The following is an 8,852-nucleotide window of genomic DNA, read 5'->3' as shown; positions in this document are numbered from 1 at the left end:
TTAACCTAGCTTCGATTACTCTTTCCCAAATCTTCATGCTGTGGCTGATCAACTTTATACCTCTGTAGTTGCTACAGTTCTGCACATCGCCCTGGTTCTTGAAAATCGGTACCGGTATGCTTCTTCTCCACTCCTCAGGCATCCTCTCCCTTTCCAAGTTTGAGTTAAACAATCTAGTTAAAAACCCCACTGCCATCTCTCCTAAACATCTCCATGCCTCCACAGGTATGTCATCAGGACCAGCTGCCTTGCCACTCTTCATCCTCTTCATAGCTGCCCTCACGTCCTCCTTGCTAATCCACTGCACTTCCTGATTCACTATCCCCACATCATCCAACCTGCTCTCTCTCTCTCATTTTCTTCATTCATCAGCCCCCCAATGTACTCCTTCCACCTTCTCAGCACACTCTCTTCGCTCGTCAGCACATTTCCATCTCTATCCTTCATCACCCTAAGCTGCTGCACATCCTTTGCAGCTCGGTCCCTCTGTCTAGCCAATCGGTACAAGTCCTTTTCTCCTTCCTTAGTGTCTAACCTGTCATACAACTCACCATACGCCTTTTGCCTTTGCCACCTCTCTTAGCTTTAAGCTGTGTCTCCTTGTACTCCTGTCTACTTTCTTCATCTCTCTGACTATCCCATTTCTTCTTTGCCAACCTCTTCTTCTGTATACTTTGCTGTACTTCCTCACTCCACCACCAAGTCTCCTTGTCTTCCTTCCTCTGTCCTGCCGACACACCAAGTACCTTCCTAGCTGTCTCCCTCACTATTTCTGCAGTGGTTGCCCAGCCGTCCGGCAACTCTCCACTATCCACCCAGTGCCTGTCTTAACCCCTGCCTGAACTCCACACAACAGTTTTCCTTCTTCAACTTCCACCATTTGATCTTCGGCTCTGCCTTCACTCGCTTCCTCTTCTTGCTCCTCTAAAGTCAAGTTTTATTTTTATTTCAGTGAACTGAAACGTTTTTTTTTGTTTTTTTTCTTCTCTTTTCACACCTGGTTTTAGTTCAGTTTTAGTGAACTACAATAACCTTGAGCTGGATCATGATCTGCTATTATAGACCATACTATACTGGTCTACCTGGGACTGCATCGTAGGTGAGGTCTGTTTGGGTCCTGCTCAGGTCCCACAGTGTCTATAGAGAGAAGAAGATGACAGTTAAGATACAAATGGGGCACTTCCATCAGCCTCCACTGATTCCCAGGGCAAATTAGCATGCTTTTTAACAAAAGCTATCGCCGCATGCTACCCCAAAAATGAAAACGCGCACGCAGAGCAACAGCCTACTTAGCAAGTTGGCTAACGTTGATTAGGTAAAAGCTAACTTACACAGCGACGCTCAGCTTTACTTGTAACTTAACACAACAAAACAACAAAACGTCTAGTGCAGCAGCACGTCTAGTACTGTTACCTCTCCAGCGTCGCGGCTCCGAACCGTAGTTGGAAGCCTCCGGTGGGTGTCTCGCTAGTCTATTTAGCTTAGCCTGGCTCGTAGCTGGTAACAACTTCATAAAGAGTCCGGACCAACTCCGCGGTGGAGAACGGGCCGGCCACTGCACTGCACTGCAGTCCCATTTAACACACGGCAGCCTCCCTCCCTCCCTCCCTCCCTCCCTGTGATGCATACAAATCATCACTGGTAACGGTGGCTACCTTCCTATCTGTCGGCAAACTAGAGTCTCCGCGGCTGCGGCTACAAACAGAAAATACACAGACACACACACACACACACACACACGGCTGCGTCTACATCACCCCCCCACACACACACACAATACCCACTAAGCCCTCTCCTTAAAGGGGCAAGGCACAGCTTGCATCAAAACGTATATGATTAATACTCACACTTTATTAATCTTGTAGGATGTGCCAGTGCTGCCGTGTCCAGGCTGTCCGCGCGCGTTGTTTGTGGCGCTTGCTTGACAGTACAACTTCCGGGTCAGCAAAAACGACTGTAACAAGGGTGTACCGGGGGTCGCTGCTCAACACACACAGTCCGCACAACAGTCGCAAATAAATGACTGACATCATTTTTTATTTTTGTTTTGTTTTTGTTTGTTTTTTTTTTGGGGGGGGGGCAGGGGCTTCATATGCAATGGCTCCTCCCAGTGTAACGGGGCCAAATGGGTTGACATAAAATTAACATGATGATATTTTGACGTGGTCAAATAATGGACTTCTCAGCAAACCTTTCAGAGTTAGCAAGCAAGCTTTTAATGACCGCAAGCCAAGCTAGTCATAACAGTCACAAATTCGTTTTGGTCTCAGCTTGATCCTTTTCTTGGCCACAGAAGCGACCTTATCTATTTGCCTACTCTTTACCCTCATGGTGGGAAATAGCATGTTGTCTAATCAACTTCTCTCGTAACGTCCCCATCACCTTGCACCGCATCCCCGCTATCTGTAACAGATATGCCCGTTTTTAACGTGTTCAATAGCCCACAACATAACCAAAACATCGACATTTCAGTTGCATCGTGGGTAACATGCAAATGAACTTGGAGCAGGAACACTCTAGTTGAATTCGCCACACTGCCTCCTTCCTTGAAAGACCAACGTCCCGTTGGCCTAACCCAAATCCCATGTGGATGGGTCCATCCACCATGAGAGTTTCTTCCGCCGAGCACCTCTCCCATCCCGGGCTGCTCCTTGCCGCGGGCTGCTGATGGATGACGGGGGCGGCTCTGCATCCGCTGGGTCTGAGCCCCCACCGTCGACGTCGACGTCACCGCTGTTTCCATTCCTGGCCAGGGAGGGCAGCTCTGTAAACCCAGTGTCCCCGCCCCCTCCCTGGCCCAAAACAAGGTGCTCTAATGGTAGCTCCTTGCTGACATCCAGGGAGGTTGGCTTTGATCCAGCAGTGTCCTTACCCCCTCCCTGGACCCCGGTAGCCTGGTCTGTACTAAGTAAGGTGCGAGGCGATCTTGGTGAAGGATGACTATCCGAGGGCGGCTGTGGAGCTTCACTCTATAGATGACCTCTGAGATCCTCTTCAGGATGAGGCAGGGCCCCTCCCAGTTGCTGTTCAGCTTTGGGGACCGTCCCTTCGTTCGCCGTGGGTTATACACCCATACGTTGTCCCCCTGCTGGTACTCTTTGCGGTGGCAACGTACATCATAGGCTCTCTTCTGCCTTTCCCCTGCAGAAGCCATATTTTCTGGAGCCAGCTGATGAGGAGCCTCCATCCGGTCCTGTAGTGCGTCTACATAGTCCTGGCCCGGCGGCACTCGTACTGGTGGGTTTGGCGGCTTGCCAAAGACCAGATCCACAGGCGTCTGTAGCTCCCGAGCAAACATCAGTGCAGCTGGTTGTAGTGATATAACGCCATGTATATCCACTGGAACTACAATAGGTGCTATGTACTACCCGGACTGTTATTATGGTTACACCACTACCACGTATGGTTATTACGTCTGCCTACTGAGCCACGATTAAACCTGAGTTCTATAACCCGGTGTGGTCATTGATCCTCGACCAATACTACTCCAAGTATTACTTCACCCGCCAGTGAAAAAGGGGTTACATAAGTTTCACTGTTTGCATCCACACAGTAAAAAGTGATCATATGCTGCCATTCAATTAAAGCGTGTTTTTTATTTGATTGGACCCGATATAATGGTATTTATGATATTTTGGGTCTATATATGTATTAAAATCACTTTAATTCAATGGAAATCAGGGCCTCATTGGTTCAATGTATTTGACTGACTTAAAACCAAAGACTATTTTTCCATCCAGTATGTCACGTGACTACTGACGTAGCCAAACTTTGGTTCTCAAAATCTCTTGATTTTATGCCATTTTTCTTTTCACTGCTTGGAGCCCTGAGGAGAAGTCAAGTTCACGGCCAACTTGTGCCAAGTGCCAATTTCTCGGTAAGAAGTGAGCCGAAGCGCGAAAAAGCCCAGTAAACATTGAATATCGACATGTTTTTGTAACATTTTGGCACACTCGGGTGTGATTTTTAAGTGACTGATTAAAGCTAATTATAACGTTATCGCACGGCAGTTTATACGTTCATAGCTAGCTAGCCTGGCTAGGAAACGACTAGCTAGCATAAGCTAGCTAACGTTAGTTAGCGAATTTTTTTTTTTTTTAAAGTTAGCGAATATTGCCACGTTATCACACCGACAACCAACCGAGTGATTGGCTACGCCTGACGTTAGAAGACAGACCTGCTGCTAGCTGCTATAAACGGGGCCTGCTAATTCTAGCTGGCCACACAGTCTCGCTTGCTTAATTCCGGTTTAACGTTAGCCGCTCACCTGCTTGCATAACGATATCGGAGATGTCTATATACATGTAACGTTACATCCAGATGTCATTTTAATGTGTGCGAATTTTCACTAGCTCACGTTAGCTTATGCTAGCTTGTCAGTCCCACGCCAAGGCAAATGCTATCTAGCTAGTTGGCTTGTTGAATTTTCTACTTGGAATCATTTAATATCGTCAGTTTCGATGCATGTGAGCCTAATGTTTATTGAACGATTATGCTCGTCACTATTAAGCACCCGTAGCTAAGCAGCACAAGAGATTCACTTCTTGTACTAGCTAACGTTAGCTAGCACTAGCAACATGTGTAGGTAGGCCTCGTGCAGCACATTGTGAACGGCTCTTAGCTACAAACCGAGGCTTATGCTGCATGAATGCCCGGTGCGACACATGTGAACGGTGTTTGCTAAATCGCGGGCTGAAAGGGGTTGTTACTTCCAATGTGAAACGCTGGTAAGCCCCTTGTTATGTCTGCACACATCGACAGTGCTGCATTTGATTTGGTGCTGTTCTATTGTGCTGGGATCGCTTGGTGATGCCTGCGGGCTCTGGGTTGTTTGATCGGGTCTGCCTGTGATGCTGTGTCAGTCTAAATAAAGAATGCAACGTAGAGGTTGTGTCGAGCGACAGCGCTGTGTCCTGACGTGATTTCTCAATACAATATTGGCGACGAGGATGGCTGATATCTTGGCATCCATTCCGTGTTCCCTGGAGCTGTGTTCTGCTGCTCGGTGAAGTCCATAGATGGCGACAGCTGGGGATGGTGAGTTGCCGAATACGTGGACTTTCATGCGATACTCGGCAATCTCTCGGTTGGGGTCGTTGTTGTTGAACCACAGGAAACACAAGAAATCTCTGTTGTCTTCTCGAACGACGAAGCTGTGAAACATCTGCTCGATGTCCGCTATGACAGCCACTGTTTCTCTTCGGGAGCGCAGCAAGACTCCCAGCAAGCTGTTGTTCAGATCCGGGCCGGTAAGTAGCACGCACATCGTTCAGGGAGATGCCGTGATGTTGAGCGCTGGAATCGAAGACAACCCTGATCTTGTCTGGCTTTTGAGGATGGTAGACGCCGAAGATAAGTAAGTACCAGCACTCACTTCCCTCCGGTAGTGGTGGGGCCAACTCAGCCTGGTCGTGATCAAAGATGTTTTGCATGAAGGTGTGACGAAGTCGGCTTTCATCTTAGGCTTTCTTTCCAGGGTGCGGCGGGGAGAGGTAAGTCTGCTGAGAGCTTGGTCTCGATTGTTCGGGAGCCGTCGACGAGGGGATCGGAATGGGAGAGGCGCCACCCAGCTGTTGGTGTCGTCCATCACCATCTCTCTGTCCATGAACTCCAGGAACAGACGATCTTCGATGGAAAGCCCCACTTTGTCGTCATCAGGGACTGGGGTGTCATGTTTGATGCTGTAAGGAGGAACCTTTCCTTGACCTGGAGACGGTTGGGGCACAGAGTGAGGAGAGATGGCCTTCCGTTTTCTAGCACGCTGGTGCGATAGGAAGTCACAGCTGCTGGCTTGTGGGCTGAACCCAGGCACACGTCCCCTATAACCACCCAACCCAGGTCTAGACGTTGGGCATAGGGGGCGCTGGGAGGACCATTGCGTTGCTCCCTGACTTTGTGGACCTGAAGGATGTGGCGTCCCAGAAGTATCAGGATCTGGGCTTCAGGGTCCAGGCGAGGGATTCTGCGAGCGATGGACTTCAGGTGGCTGTGGTGCTGTGCAGCTTCTGGGGTCGGGATTTCTGACCGATCGTCAGGCATATGGTTGCACTCAATGAGTGTTGGAAGCAGCACACTTGTTTTTTCCATCCAACGACTCCGCCAAGAACCCTGTGGCTCTTCCTCCAGATGTATCGGTGACTCCTGCACATGTACGCAGGGTGTACGGTGAGTCTGAACCTCTGATTTGGATGAGGTAGAAGAAATCAGACCTCGCCAGAGATCTGTTGCTCTGGTCGTCCAGGACGATGTAGACGTTACTAGCTCTGTCTGGGTGTGCTGTGCATTTAGAGGTGACTGCTGGTGGAGGCGCCTCCTCTTCACTCTCCCCGCCATGCTCTGAGGTGGGGTCCTTGTCTTTTTTGTCCCGTGGAGGAGGTCCAGCGTGGAGCGCCGCTATGTGGTCATCGCTCTCACATTCGCTGCACTTCAAAGTTGCCTTACAGTTCTTCGCCAAGTGAGTTGTGGAGGAGCAACACCTGTAGCAGGCACCATTCTCTTTCAGAAAGGCTTTGCGCTCCTCAAGAGACTTGCTTCGAAAACCCCGACATTTCTTTAGAGGATGGCGCTTCTGATGGATGGGAAATTGTTTCCCTTTGTCGCCAGGCATGCTGCTCGAACTGCGTGACTGAGAAGCTGAGCGGTTTGTTGAGACCTCTGTCTTGTGGGTGGAGACATTCGTTTTGGCGTGTCTTGATTCCTTTTCTGATCGCTCATGTTTTGAGAACCCTGTGGAGGACTTGTTGGACGTTTTCGAGGGAGCTGAAGGGAGAGTAAAGCTGGGGTCGTTTCTTCTGTGTGCCTCGCTGCAGAGGAAGTCTGCGAAGAAGGTGAATGGGGGGGGGCATGGTGCTGCTCTTTGTACTGGGAACCCTTAGTTATCCACCTCTCTTGTAGACTGTGTGGCAGCTTCTCAACGATCGGGTTGACACCCCTGGCGGTGTCCAGGTACGAGAGCCCCGGCAGGTAGCCCTCACACTTAGCAGAGTCTAACTCCATCAGCAGGTCTCCCAGTTCCCTCAACTTTACGGGGTCTTTCTGAGAGATTTTTGGAAATTTCTCTATCCTCTCGAAGAGCGCTCTCTTGATCACTTCAGGGGAGCACTCTTCTAGGCGTTCCCAGACATGTTGTAGGCCCACTACAGGGTCGGCGACGTGCACATAGCGAATCCTTGTAACGTGCTCTGAGAACTCTTTTCCTAACGACTTTGTCAAGAGGTCGAGCTCCTTGCTGGCAGTTAAGTTCAGTCCTTCAATGGCGTTGAAGAAAGAGGACTTCCATGCCCAATAATTTTCTGGGCGCTCGTTGAACTGGATGAGACCGGAATTCACAAGCTCTCGGCGCACCAAGTACCTCGCAATGTCATTCGTACCAGTCGTGTCATCACGATGTGGCTGCGGTGAGGCTCTGAGAGGAGAGTGGTGCAGCTGAGCAGGAGGAGGCTGAGAAGGGGAGAGCTGAGCAGGATGTTGGTGATGTATGTGGAGTACAAAATGTTCTCCATATGCACTCCGTATGTACTCTGTAGTTTTCCACTTGTCTGTGTGTATGAAACTTCTCACTCACTGCAGACACACATAACCATTGTTCTCATGCGTACCTTCCATGGGGCCACATAGCAACTGTTACTATGCTTGCCTCCCCATTGCCGCATCCCAGGAACGGCCAGGTACAGCAAAAGACAAGTGCAACATGCGTACAGACACTCACGAGGCACAGAACGTGATTAACGTAGATGTTTCCTTCATTCCTTTGTAAGATTACACCTTAGTTGACGCAGGAAACATAGTGTATGACGCGACGGACTGTTCTATAAAAAACCACTATCTCCAGCTCAGAGGCAGAGCATATCCTCACAGACGAACCTCTGTGTGGCCTTATGTCTCTCCATCTGCAGATGCATTAAAGATTCTCTGTTTGCTTCAATATTTGTCCGATGATTATTCTCCCCAGAGGTTGCTGGGGCAAGAGCCCATTAAAAGGATAAAGGAAAATCCACAACAATTTGGTGTCAGAAGCGGGATCTCACGTCGCCCCGCCAGACGGACAACCGGCTGACTGATCATCTCGGGACAAGAACATAGTCACCGATCTCCCAATAACCTCACCAGGTTTGAGAAGAAGAAAGGGAGAGGCGGGTGGTCCGTTTGGTCGGTGTCGCTGAGATCCCTCAGCAAAACCCTGGGAGATTCATCGCACGGGTAAGCAGAATTCTTTAAAGGATAAAATGATCATTTAAAACGCGTACTATTGAAACCAGATGAGGTCGTGCACTGACAATTAAGCGGCTGTTCACCCTCGGTCTCGCACTAATAGAAGTGGTCATTTGGTAGGATCAAGTGAATTTTGAGGGGAAAAAAGAAAATAAAAGGGAAACAAGGGCAGTAAACCGCCCCCGATAGATATGGAGGGTCCGATCTATCAGATAATGAGTGATAAGGAAATATGGTGAAGATTCGGTAAAATATATTTTAGACTGGATGCAGGATCATGGGTTTCCTGTTGAAGGAACTTTGAGCAAGAATAAACTAATGAAAGTCCGATAGTCCATGGAAATGGGAAAAGCGAAGGTCTTAGAAAGGAAAAAGATTCCTACAACATGATTAGAGTATATGGCAGAGCAAGAAAGAATTTTGGGAATGTGGGAGAAAGAGTGTGAAAGTAGGGAAAGAAAAAGGCTACAGAGGACTATGACGCGCAGCGACGACTCGGACAAAGACAGAGATACGACAGCTCACGTATCAACCAAAGACCCGTTCTCACACACCTCTCCTAATCCATCTCTGACATCCACCCCTCCGCCATACTCACATGGCAGCCAGCCTCTCTCTCTCCTTTTGTCTTCCTTATATCC

The sequence above is a fragment of the Lampris incognitus genome, unplaced genomic scaffold (assembly GCF_029633865.1).
Source record: "Lampris incognitus isolate fLamInc1 unplaced genomic scaffold, fLamInc1.hap2 scaffold_38, whole genome shotgun sequence".
In the NCBI taxonomy this organism is placed as follows: domain Eukaryota; kingdom Metazoa; phylum Chordata; class Actinopteri; order Lampriformes; family Lampridae; genus Lampris; species Lampris incognitus.
Note: the sequence above shows the minus strand (reverse complement) of the source record.